This window comes from Stegostoma tigrinum, chromosome 9 (assembly GCF_030684315.1).
Source record: "Stegostoma tigrinum isolate sSteTig4 chromosome 9, sSteTig4.hap1, whole genome shotgun sequence".
NCBI lineage: Eukaryota > Metazoa > Chordata > Chondrichthyes > Orectolobiformes > Stegostomatidae > Stegostoma > Stegostoma tigrinum.
In genome coordinates, this window is record NC_081362.1 from 27,698,487 (window position 1) to 27,711,907 (window position 13,421).

At 43.5% G+C, this 13,421-nt stretch overlaps 1 protein-coding gene and 1 long non-coding RNA gene across 2 annotated transcripts in view; one reads left to right on the forward strand and one right to left on the reverse strand.

Annotated features, from left to right (window-relative positions):
• The window catches only part of LOC125455229 (filamin-A-interacting protein 1-like), a 294,768-nt gene extending 292,829 nt beyond the window's left edge, over positions 1–1,939 (reverse strand). Inside the window, exon 1 of the mRNA XM_048536966.1 lies at positions 1,852–1,939. The gene's annotated coding sequence lies outside the window, so the exon portion shown is untranslated. The remainder of the gene's footprint in view (positions 1–1,851) is intronic.
• The window catches only part of LOC125455230 (uncharacterized), a 33,277-nt gene that overhangs the window by 14,947 nt on the left and 4,909 nt on the right, over positions 1–13,421 (forward strand). The gene's annotated exons all lie outside the window — the stretch shown is intronic.

Sequence of the window (13,421 nt, forward strand, 5' to 3'; positions counted from 1 at the left end):
CCTGAAGGACAGATACGAGCATAAACTCTGGTGATAGATTTGCTTCTTTTAAAATAAAGTGGAGAATATAAATATTGAATTACTTCGGTCTTCACAAAAAGAACTACAGCTAATGTCCATATTAAATACAGGAGGATGGCAATAAAATAAAACTGGTCTTCAGTGATTGAAGCCGCCGAACAATTATAATGTGGTATTCTGTCCTGGTACATCGATTGCTCTTTTCAAGTTGAATACCAATACCTGACATGTTGCACCTTACTGGCTGTTACAAAAACACATATTTCTTAGTTAAGTGACTTTCTATACCTCGCGGCAGATAGGTTCCCTCAAAACAGGTTGACTTTTCCTGTGGCTGTGATATTTACATTTGCAAAGATGCTCGTGTTGCCATATAAAATTTTCAGGAAAATAGAGGGCAATTATCAAGCTATTCTATTATTTGTGTTTTCTTAATTTTATCATTAATCAATAAAGCACAAGTTATTGCATTGTAGACAAAGATCTAGATATTACAAAATAAAAACCAAAAGAACTGCCGATGCTGTAAATCAGGAACAAAAACAATGTTGCTGGGAAAGCTCAGCAGGTGTGGCAGCATCTGTGAAGGAGAAAACACAGTGAACGTTTCAGGTCCAGTGACCCTTCCTCAGAACTGGAATTGGTATTCAACTTGAAAAGAGTAATCAATCTACCAGGACGGAATATCACATTAAAATTGCTCGGCAGCTTCAACTACTGAAGAATAGTTTTATTTTAGAAATTATAGTCTGTTTCAATGGATATATTTCCCGTGAGAGTGGATTAATGCCAGCTGTTATCTTCCCCCATGATTCTTTAATCAATATTATTTTCTATAATTCCGGTACTCCAACATTGTCCACCCATCTAATCACTAGAATAGTAACCAGTTGATATGACAGCCAGCAGACCCTCTGAATTGAAGTTATGGCAAAAGGAAAGGAGCTGAGCTGAACAGAGTGCCCTATCACCAAAGGAAGTGTTTGTCAATGGGAGAGGTTTCAACTCGAACAACGCACATGTTATATTTGACCATTGATGCCAAATTCAGGTGGTCTTAAACAGCTATCTTGGAAACTGCCATACACACAAGAGAACTCAGAGGTTGCTACCTCCTTTCAAAGTCAGGAAAGACGTAGAAGTGTTAGAAAAGGTGCAGAGGAGATTTACTGGGATGTTGCCTGGAATGGAGGGAAGGTCCTACGAGGAAAGGTTGACAGAGCTAGGGCTATTCTCTTTAGAATGATGAAGGATGCGAGGTGACTTGATAGAGGTGTACAAAATGATCTGAGGTATGGATAGGCAGCCAGAGACTTTTACCCAGGGTGGAGGTAGCTTTTACGAGGGGACATAGTTTTAAAGTGAAAGGAGATAGATATCGGGGAGATGTCAGAGGTAGGTCCTTTACTCAGAGAGTGGTAGGGGCGTAGAATGCATTGCCGGAGAGGGTAGTGGAGTCGGCCTCATTGGGGTATTTAAGTGGCTATTAGATAGGCATATGGATGTAGTATAAGGTAGCGGCGGAGGTTAGATAGATCTTAGGTTTCGGGTAAAAATTCAGCACTACATTGTAGGCCGAAGGACCTGTGCTGTGCTGTACTGTTCTATGTTCTATGTTCTTAGGCCCTGACCACAAAGGGATGGCTGCTGGGAAGGAATTTGGACTGTTTCTTTTAAAGACTGTAAGCTGCAGAGAACATGCTGTAACGTAGAATTTGATGGGGGTTTATTGGTCATGTTAACACACTTAAGGTGTGCTTGTCCCACAGTAGTCTGTATTGCCTTTTTAGTTTGCTTCTTACAATAAAATTAATAAACCTGAAATCTTACATGAGTCTCTTAAATCAGCCATTGCGAATTCAATCTTACACCAACATCCCCTGCAGACATTTGGTCCTTTTGGCTCACTTTGTTGTCCAGTACCAGTTGCAGCAAATCCTCTTGCTTAGTGGAACCAAGAACATGTTGTTCTAGAGGGACTTCAGGACCCTAAAACAATTGTACAATTATGTTATGGAATTGCAACTCACTGAAAATAAAAAGCACAGTATAAGTGAAGTTTGAACACATAAGGAGACTGAAGAACAGATGGACATGAAGACATAAAGAAAATAATCTAGTATTGTAGATAAAGTGACAATAAGTACCAAATGTTTAAGAATATCTTGTACAGTAGTATTAAGTTTTAACGTATAATAAATAAGAATACATTGAGGCCTGAGCTTGACAACAGTTTACCTTTCTTCTCCATGACCACTCAGTCTTTTATTGTTTGGCTTCAAACTATGCAATATAAGTTGGTGGCAGGGACCGGATACACATTCTAGAATGTTGTGGCAGCAGTGAAGATCAAGAAATAGTTCTGAGGTCGCCTGAAGAAGCAAAGAACTCAAAAATCCATGCCTTCAGAAAATCACTGATTCAGCTTTAAGACCAGCTAGTGACAGAGAAGACAAAGAGCTGAACTGCTACTGGGACAGAATGGTCCTGGTCAAGTTCAGTATTTGGCGGCGACATTTGCTTGGGCAATCACTGTTTGCTCACCAAAATAATGTTCTATCCTCTAATCTGATCCAGTCTCTCTAGATCCAAAAAGGTTTCAATTCTTATGTGATGGCCCTTTGATTTCCATCATCACCATCAGTTGTTTTAGTTTTGAAAGGACAGGGTCTTTATGCATCTAAAGTCTAATATTGTCAGCTGTGACCGGGACTATATCCAGAACACTTTACTTTACGGACTCTACTAGGTTTACATGCAGTGATGTTTCTGCTAATGGGGTGTCAGTTTAGCTCAGTTGGCTGGATGGTCTGTGATCACTGATATGACATTGCCAGTATTGACCTCCATTAACACGGGATGACTATTTAACCAGACATTCGTTCTGATTTAGATGTTGCTAAGCAATTTAACTGTTCCAAACCAGATGTAGGTGAACATTCCAGGGTTGAACTCTCCCGGGGTAGCGCTCTGAGTTTTCTTACTCAATTTTGGTCCAGTAGGACTCTTTAACTGTCTCAAGTCCACATACAAGCAACTACAATGGCTTGCCAACCAGAATCCTTCAGAAAATTGTAACCGTTTGATCAATACTTGGCTTTGTTTTGGGGTGTTGCTGTGGGCTGATCAATAGTCCATCTGTTCAGGATATGTCTTGAGTGAGTCTGTGCAATTGCTTTCATTCAAGTGTTGTCTCCTTAGCTCAGTTAGCCTAGTGAGGGTATCCACTTGCTTCAGCATACACTCCACTTGCTGCATTTTCTAATCACAAAGAGAGTAGAAGTCTAATTGAGCTTCACAGATAGTGGGTGTTTTTGCATAATTACATCATTAATCTCACATAGCAAATTATCTCTGAGCATCTCAATGAAGGTTAAACCTTCTCATCCTTCTGCCAGTTGTCTTAAACTAGTCAAAAATGCTGATATGGATTCTCCTGCTTCTCAAAATGCCAAGTAAAAATGATAGCATCTCAGAATTAGAGAAGATTTGGGATCATAATATTCCTTAACTATGTCAGTCAATTCTTAAAAGGTTTTAGTATCTGGTTCCTCAGGGAATGTTAGTCTCCTAATAACAGAAAAAGCTCTGCCTTCATAGGTTGTCAGGAACTTTCCAAAGAAGGGTCCAGGACCAAAACATCAGCCTTCCTGCTCCTCTGGTGCTGCTTGGCCTGCTGTGTTCACCCAGCCCTACAACTTGTTATCTCAGGAAGGCTACTTGTTGCTTTTCATCTGCCACAATGTCATGTGCCCAGAACAAATAGTGCATTCTTTCCACATTCTAGGCCCAGTCTTCAATAGCAGGGTCAAATAAGTCAGGCTTCCCAAACAAAGGCATAATGTTACAAATGCTTATTCAACCCATAGTTGGCTGTTGCGAGGGAGTTTCTTCACTAAAATAACTCCACAGAGACTGTCATCCCATCACCAAGTCACTCTTTATTTACTCTAGTACTGCCTCTTCAGAGTCAGTTTTCAAAATGCCAGAATCTCTGACTCATTTTTTTATCTGTCACCCAGGGCTCTCTGATTGGACCAGATTAACAGCCCCATTTAGGGAATTTATATTCTATGGGGTTAGCTAGCTGACCTTATAACATTCGCTACAAACACAATTCTTCACAAACAGGCTTAAGTAAAGATTATGTTTACTTATTCTGATGAGGGGGAAAAAAATCGTTGTGCCATCACAAGGAAGCAGTGAGATGACTATCTACATGGGAACCAGCTTTAGGCACTGAGAAGTAGTACTGGGTGGAATACAGTGTACAAAATCCTACTTTTTTTGTGGTTTGTAGATGGTTAGGAATAGAGAGACAGAGAGAGAATGAGAGAGAGAAACCTGATTTGGTGAGCAGTAGTTGAGGTAATTTGATCCAAGTTCATTGTTTATCATTGATAAGGATCGAAATGGCAGGAGAACTCAGTCCCACGGAATGCTCCTCCTACATTATGTGGGAAATCAGGGACATTTCCAGTGTCCATGGTGACCATGTTTGCAGGAAGTGTGTGTTCAGCTAGAGCTCTAAAAATGACCACACATAGCAGCTGGAACTGTAGAAAGACTCACTGTGCAGCATCCAAAACACGAGAATGAATAGCACATAAAATATAGGAGCAGGAGCGGGTAATTCAGCCCTTCAAACCCACTCCACCATTTAACATGATCATGGCTGCTCATATTCTGGCCTCAATTCTATCTTCTTGCCTTTTCCCCATTGCCCTTTATCATGCTTTTCATCAGAAACATTTTTATTTCTTTCTTGGATTTGTTGATTGATTCTACCTCCACTGCACTCTGTGGCAGTGAGTTTCACAGTATCACAACCCTCAGCAAGAAATAGATTTTCCTCTCCTCAATTTTGAACCTACCTCCTTTCACTATCTATCTATAACCTCTTGTTCTGGACTCTTCCACAAGGGGGGTCATTTTCTCAACATCCATCTTATCAATTCCTTTAGCCCTTTGTATACCTCAATCAGAAGCCCCCTAATTATTCAGAACTCCAGTGAGTATAAGCCCAAACTATTCAACCACTCATCAAACAACAGCTCTTTCATTCCTGGAATCAATCTTGTAAACCACCTCTGAACTGCTCCCAGGGGCACTACATCCTTCATTAAAGAAAGAGATCAGAAGTGGACACAATATTCCAGATAAAAACCAAAAAATACTGTGGATGCTGTAAATCAGGAACAAAAACAAAGTTGCTGGGAAAGCTTAGCAGGTCTGGCAGCATCTGTGAAGGAGGAAAAAAAAGTTAACGTTTCGGGTCTGGTGACCCTTCCTCAGAATTGATGGTGGCTGGGAAAATGTCAGTTTATATGCAGAAAATAGGGAGGTGGGTGGGGTCGGGAGTAAATAATAGGATAGAGCCGAAAGACAGTTGGACAGGCAAAGGAGTTGCTAATGATCAGGCTGGGAGAGTGAATAGTTGTTAATGGGGACTGTTCGTGACTAACAACAGGGGGTACGTAGTGGTAGGCTATGTGGTAATAAGGCCTGGTTTGTGGGCTGGGGGGCTGGGACATGGGAGAGTTAAGACCCTAAAATTATTGAATTCAATATTGAGTCTGGAGGGCTGTCGGGTCCCCAAGCAGAAAATGAGGTGTTGTTCCTCCAGCTTGAGTTGGGCTTCACTGGAACACTGTAGCAAGCCAGAGACAGAGATGTTGGCCTGGGAGCAGGGTGGTGCATTGAAGTGGCAGGCAATGGGTAGTTCAGGGTCTTTTCTGCGAGCAGAACGTAGATGCTCTGCAAAGCGGTCACCAAGTCTACGCTTCATTTCCCCAATATAGAGGAGACCACATTGTGAGCAGTGAAAGCAGTAGACTAGATTCATGGAAGTGCAGGTGAAGTGTTGCTTCACCTGGAAGGTTTGTTTAGGCCCTTAGATTCTAGGGAGGGAAGAGGTAAATGGGCAGGTGTTGACCTTCGCTGGTTACAGGGGAAGGTGCCATCGGGCTGTGGGGAGGTGTTGCGGGTAAAGGAAGTGTGGACCAGGGTGTCCCGGAGGAACTGTCCCTGAGGAAGGTGGACAAGAAAGGGGAGGGGAATATGTGTCTGGTGGTAGCGGCATCTGATGATCTTCTGGATGTGGATGCTGGTGGGATGGTAGGTGAGGATAAGGGGAACCCTATCGCTGTTGCGGGAGGTAAGAAAAGGGTTGAGGGCAGAAGTGTGGGAAATGGGTTAGGGCTAGTGGGAACTGCAGATGCTGGAGAATCCAAGACAACAAAGTGTGGGGCTGGATGAACACAGCAGGCCAAGCAGCATCTTAGGAGCACAAACGCTGACATTTCAGGCCTAGACCCTTCTCTAGGCCCAAAATGTCAGCTTTTGTGCTCCTAAGATGCTACTTGGCCTGTTGTGTTCATCCAGCCCCACACTTTGTTATCCAGGAGATGGGTTGGACCTGGTTGAGGGGCCTGCCGACAACTAAGCAATATTTTAGATATTATCCAATCCAATGGACAATATTCCAGATATAGTCTCACCAATATCTCATATAATTGTAACAACACTTATATTTATAATCAGTGATTTTGTCACACCACTAGTAAGATATATCGTGTTGGATACTGTTGGAGGGGTGGACAGCCTGACAGGGAAAAATAGCAACAGCCAAGTTTGGTGTGTTCTGGTTGGCTTTTCTGTGTAGCAAGGGACGACAAAGACTGGAAGAACCTTAGTGTCAGAGGACTCAACTGTAAGGGGAACTGATAAGTAGTTCACTGGCGGCAACAAGCCTCTCGTATGGTATATTACCTTCCTGGTGCCAGGGTCAGGCATGTCTCAGAGCTGTTGCAGAATATTCTGCAGGGGGAGGGTGAACAGCCAACAGTTGTAGTACATGGTGATACCATTGACATGAGCAAAAGCATAAATTACATCTTGCAACAGGCATTTAGAGAGGTAGCTGGTTAATGAGAAGGATGACTAAAATTGTTATTTCCAGATTACTTCCAGTACCACCTGAAACTGAGTATTGGAAAATGAAGATAGATCAGATGAATGTGTGGTTAAAAGGATGGTTCAGAAGGGAGTGCTTTAGATTTTTGGATCATTGGGATAATTTCTGGGGTAGGTCAGACCTGTACAACTTGGTATGGGTTGCACCTGAACCAGAATGGGTCCAATATCTTTGCTGGGAAGTTTGTTCATGATGTAGGGGAGATTTTAAAGTAATTTGGCAGGGAGACGATGCACAGAATAGATGTAAAGTCAGGAGAAAGGTCCGATCAGATATAGAAGGAATGCTACGACAGTCCAGTCAGCAGAGAAGACGTGGGCATGATAAGGCAATGGGAGGACCAGAAAGATAAATTGTATCTGTTTTAAGATGAGAAGCCTGTCTGATAAGGCAGATGAACTTAGAGTGCTGATCAGCACATGGAAATATGATATTGTTGCAATCACCGAGACCTGTTGAAGGAAGGACAGGCAACTCAACATTCCAGGGTAAAGAAGTTTCAGATGCAATAGTGGGGTAATGTAAGAAAGGTGGAGGCATTGCATTATTGATAAAGGAAACCATCACTACAGTAATGCGGGAGGATGTCTTTAGATTCTTCAAATGAGGCCATCTAGATTGAGCGTAGAAATAAAAAAACAAAAATCAGTTTGCTCGGATTAGCCTACAGGCCATGCAACAGCTACAGGAACAGACAAGTAGGTAAATCACCGAAAGGTGAGAGGGGAATTGCGTCATAATAGGAGGACACTTCAATTTTGCTGACATGAACCAGGATCACTTTAGTATGAAATGATTAGATGGAGTGTAATTTTTAAAATGCATTGAGGAGAGCCAGTACATGGATAGCCCTATTAGAGTAGGGCATGCGAGGCCTAAAACTGGGGAATGAAGTTGGTCAAGCAATTAAAGTGTTAGTTGGCAAAAATTCTGGGACAGTAACCAAAACTCTGTAGGTTTAAAAGTCATTATGAAAGAGAAAAGGATATTGTAGAAGTTAAGTGTCTAAATCGAGGGAAGGTCATTTTCAATATCATTAGACAGGATCTGGTAAACATAGATTGGGAGAAACTACTTGCAGTTAAGATTATATCAGAAATTGGAAATCTTCTCAAAGTAGTACAGTGGGAACTCAGGGCCAGCACGTTACTCAAAGAGTGAAGGGCAAGGCCAACAAACCCAGGGAAACCTGGGTATCAAGGGATATTGGGAGCTTGATAAAGAAAAAGAGGGAAGCACATATTAGGTACAGAGCATTGAACACAGGAAGTAAAAGTAAAACTAAGAGTAAAAGGGATATAGAGAGTGTAAGGGATGCTTTAAGAAGAAATTAGGAGGGCAAAGGAGAGCCACAAAATATTTTTGGCAGATGGGATTAAGGAAAACCTCGAGGTATTGAAAGTATATTAACAGCAAAAGGATTACCAGGGAAAGAATGGGACCTTTTAGAGACCTAAGAGGCAACCTGTGTGAAGGGCTAGAGGATGTGGGTGGGGTCTTAAATGAGTATTTTTCATCTGTACTTACAGCAGAGAAAGGCATTGTAGCTCAAGATTTCAGGTGAAATGGTAAGATTCTAAAACATGTTAAAATTAGTAAGAAGGAGGCATTAAATGTTTTAGTGGTGTATAAATCCACAGGGCCTGAAGAGATGTATCACTGATTTTGGAGGCAAGAGAAGAGATTGCTAGGGCCCTGACGGAGTTATGCAATACTTAGCTGGCCACAGGTTAAATGCCAGATGACTGGAGGATAGTCAGTGTGGATCCTTTGTTTAAGAAGGGCAGCAGGAACAGGCCAGGTAATTACACGCCTGTTAGTCTGATGTCAGTGGAAATTATTGGAAAAAAATTCTGAAGGACAAGATTAATCAACACTATGAAAGGCAAGGATTTATCAGAGAGCATTAACATGGAATTGTTACAGGGTGTTCCAGTCTGACTAATTTAGTTCAGTTTTTGAAAATGTTAACTAAATATATTGAGGAGGATATTACAGTTGATATGGTTTGCAAGGAATTCAATAAGGCACTTGACAAGGTCCCTCAACAAAGGCTGGTCAAAAGATAGGACCCCTGGGATACAAGGTAAGTTTGCAAACTGCATCTAAAACTGACTTGCAAACAAGAGACAAAGGGTGATGGAATTGGATTCTTTTTGTAGTTAAAAGTCTGTGACCAGCAGTGCTAGGACCTTGATGTTTATTATGTACTTTCATGATTTGTGAATATAGATGGTATAATTAATAAGTCTACAGTTAACACAAAAATTGGAGGTGTCGAAAGTGCGAAGGTTGATATCGATCAACTGGTAAATTGGGCAGAACAATGGAATTTAATCCAGATGTGTCTGAGGTAAATTCCTGGAAGTGCAGGGTCAGATTAGAACAAGTCAGCATGGATTTAGTAAGGGGAGGTCATGCCTGACAAACCTGTTAGAATTCTTTGAAGAGGTAACAAGTATGTTAGATCAGGGAGACCCAGTAGATGTTATCTATCTAGACTTCCAATACGGTGCCTCACGGGAGGCTGCTGAGCAAGGTGAGGGCCCATGGTGTTCAAGGTGAGCTACTGGCTTGGATTGAGGATTGGCTGTCTGACAGAAGGCAGAGAGTTGGGATAAAAGGCCCTTTTTCGGAATGGCAAATGGTGACGAATGGTGTCCCACAGCGTTCAGTGTTGGGGCCACAGCTGTTCACTTTATACATTAATGACTTTGATGAAGGGACTGGGGACATTCTGGTGAAGTTTGCCGATGATACAAAGATAGATGGACAGGCAGGTAGTACTGAAGAGGTGGGAAAGCTGCAAAGGGATCTGGGAGTGTTGGTCCAGGATTCTCTAAAGGTTAACTTGCAGGTAGAGTCCGTAATTAAGAAAGCAAATGTAATGTTGTCGTTTATCTCAAGAGGGTTGGAATATAAAAGCAGCGATGTGCTTCTGAGGCTTTATAAAGCTCTAGTTAGGCCCCATTTAGACTACTGTGTCCAATTTTGGGCCCCACACCTCAGGAAGGACATACTAGCCCTGGAGCATGTCCAATGGAGATTCACATGGATGATCCCTGGAATGGTAGGTTTAACGTATGATGAACGGCTAAGGATCCTGGGATTGTACTCATTAGAGTTTAGAAGGTTGAGGGGAGATCTAGTAGAAATTTACAAGATAATGTACGGTTTAGAAGGGGTGGATGCTAAGAAGTTGTTTTTGTTAGGCGGGGAGACTAGGACCCGTGGGCACAGCCTTAAAATTAGAGGGGGTAAATTTAAAATTGAAATGAGACGACATTTCTTTAGCCAGAGAGTGGTGGGCTTGTGGAATTCATTGCCACAGAGTGCAGTGGAGGCCGAGACGCTGAATGCCTTCAAGGCAGAAATCGACAAATTCTTGATCTCAGAAGGAATCAAGGGCTACGGGGAGAGTGCAGGGAAGTGGCGTTGAAATGCCCATCGGTCATGATTTAAATGGCGGAGTGGTGTGATGGGCCAAACAGCCTTACTTCCACTCCTATGTCTTATGGTCTAGGTAATGCATTTTGGGAGGTCTAATAGGGGAAGGGTATATATAATAAATGGTAAGTCCGTCGGGAGTACAGAAGAAGAAAGGGACATTGATGTTCAAGTCCATAGATCCCTAAAGGTGCCAACACTGTCAGACAGTGTGGTGAAGATGGCATTTCAGGCCTAGACCCTTCTTCAGAAATGGGAGAGGGGAAGAGAATTCTGAAATAAATAGAGAGAGGGGGAAGGCGGGTAGAAGATGGATAAAGGAGAAGATAGGTGGAGAGGAGACAGACAGGTCAAAGAGATGGGAATGGAACCAGTAAAGGTGAATATAGGTGGGGAGGGAGGGAGGAGATAGGTCAGTCCAGACAGGACAGACAGGTCAATGAGGTAGGATAAGGTTAGTAGGTAGGAAATGGGGGTGTGGCTTGAGGTGGGAGGAGGGGATAGGTGGGAGGAAGGACGGACAGGTTAGGGAGGCGGGGATGAGTTGGGTTGGTTTTGGGATGCAGCCAGGGGAGGAGAGATTTTGAAGCTTGTGAAGTCCACAATGATACCATTGGGCTGCCTCCAGAAGGCAGATAAGGGTGGGGAGGGAAAAATGTCTTTGTTATGGCAGAAGTCCTGGAGAAAGTTGTTTTGGATCCAGAGGTTGGTGGGGTGGTATGTGAGGATGTGGGGAATTCTGTTTTTGTTGTTGCGGGGAAGGGGTGTGAGGGATGAGTTGCAGGAAATGTGAAAGGCATGGTCGATGGCTTTTTTGACCACTGTGGAGGGGAGGTTGTGGTCCTTGAAAAATGAGGACATCTGGGATGTCCAGGAGTGGCATGTGTTATCTCAGGAGCAGATGTGGTGGAGGCGAAGGAATTGGAAATAGGAGATGGCGTTTTTGGAGGAAAGTGGGTGAGACGAGGTGTATTCTAGGTAGGTGTGGGAGTTGGTGGGCTTGAAACGGATATCCAGATGAACATAAGATGGGGTTGGAACGTGTTAGTGAAGTGGATGAAATTCACCTGGACCATCTCCGATACCTCTCTTTCCTTCCTGGACCCCTCTGTTTCCATATCTGGCAACCACCGAGAAACCGATATCCATTTCCAGTCTTCAGACTCCCACAGCTACCTAATACACCTCCTCTCATTCACCTTCCTGCAAAAATCCTCTGGCACTTTCGCCATCTGCAATCTGACCCTACTACCAAAGACATTTTCCCTCCCCACCCTTGTCTGCCTTCCAGAGGGACCACTCTCTCTGTGACTCTCTTGTGGGCTTCACACTCCGCACTCCACCTCTGCCCTCACCCCATCCCAGGCCCCAAGAAGACCTTCTACTTTTGGCAGATGGTCACCTGTGCATCTGCTAATGTGGTATGCAGTATCCACTGTTCCCGATCTGGCCTCCTCTACATCGGGGAAACCAAGCGGAGGCTTGGAGACCGCTTTGTGGAACACCTACTCTCAGTTCGCGACAATGACTACACCTCCCAGTCGCGAACCCTTTCAACTTGCCCTCCCACTCCTTGGATGACATGTCTATCCTGGGCCTCCTGCAGTGCCACAACAATGCAACCCGAAGGTTGCAGGAACAGCACCTCATATTTTGCTTGGGAACCCTGCAGCTCAACGGCATCAATGTGGACTTCACAAGCTTCAAAATCCCCCATCCTTTCCCCCGACCACATCCCAAAACCAACCCAACACGACTCCACATCCCTGACCTGTCCTTCCTCCCAACTATCCACTCCTCCCACCTTAAGTCCCACACCCACCTCCTTGTCCGTCATCTCTGGGCTGATCAATCTCCTCCCTAACTCCCCAACTCCCCACCTACATTCACCTTTGCTGGCTCCAACCCCGCCTCTTTGACCTGTCTGTCTCCCCTCCACCTATCTGCTCATTTATCCATCTTCCGTCTGCCTCCACCTGTCTCTCTATTTACTTCAGAATCCCCTTCCTCGCCCCCATTTCTGAAGAAGGGTCCAGACCCGAAACGTCAGCTTTCCTGCTCCTCTGCTGCTTGGCCTGCTGTGTTCATCCAGCTCTGTACCTTGTTATCTCAAATTCTCCAGCATTGGCAGTTCCCACCATCTCAGAACATAGACCTATTCTCATTGCAACTTTATAGAACATTGTTTAGGCCACTGAGAAGGACCGTGTGCAATTCTGGTCATCACACTATCATGACAATGTGATTTCATTGGAGAGGGTGCAGTGGAGATTCACCAGGATGTTGCCTGGTATAGAAATTCTCTGCTATGAGGAGCAATTAGAAAGGCTGGGTTGTTTTCCCTGGAGCAGAGAAGTAAAGGAGTCTCTAATTGAGACATACAAAATTATGAGAGGCATAGATAGGGTACATCATGAGAATCTTTTCCCCATGGCAGATATGTCTAAGAGGAGAGGGCATAGGTTTATTTGAGGAGTAAGTGATTTAGAGGGGATCTGAGGAAATATTTTTTCCGCCCGGAGGTGGAAAAAATGGAACATGCTGCCTGAGAGCGTGGTGGAGGCAGGTACTCTTGCAACATTTAAAAAGCATCTGGATGAAGATTTCCTGTAGATCAAGTATAGGAAATTGGGATTCATATAGTTTGGTGCTCGTTGGATAGTGTGGACGTGGTGGTCTGAAGGGCCAGTGTCTAAATTGTATATCTATGATACAACAACTGCCCTACCCTCATGAAAAGACGAAGTTACCTCCTAAAAACAAAATCAATTTTTTTTAGATTTGATCTCACCCTGACAAAGCCAAGCTGACTATCTTTGATTAATCTGGCCTCTTCAAATGGAGATTAACCTATTTTTTCTAATCAACCTGTTCAGAGATGTTATTACACACCTCGGGAGTAGATGTAACTACCACTGATGTTAGACTTACTGACAGGATGCATCTCATATAGGCCTGGGGATTTACTAACTCCTCC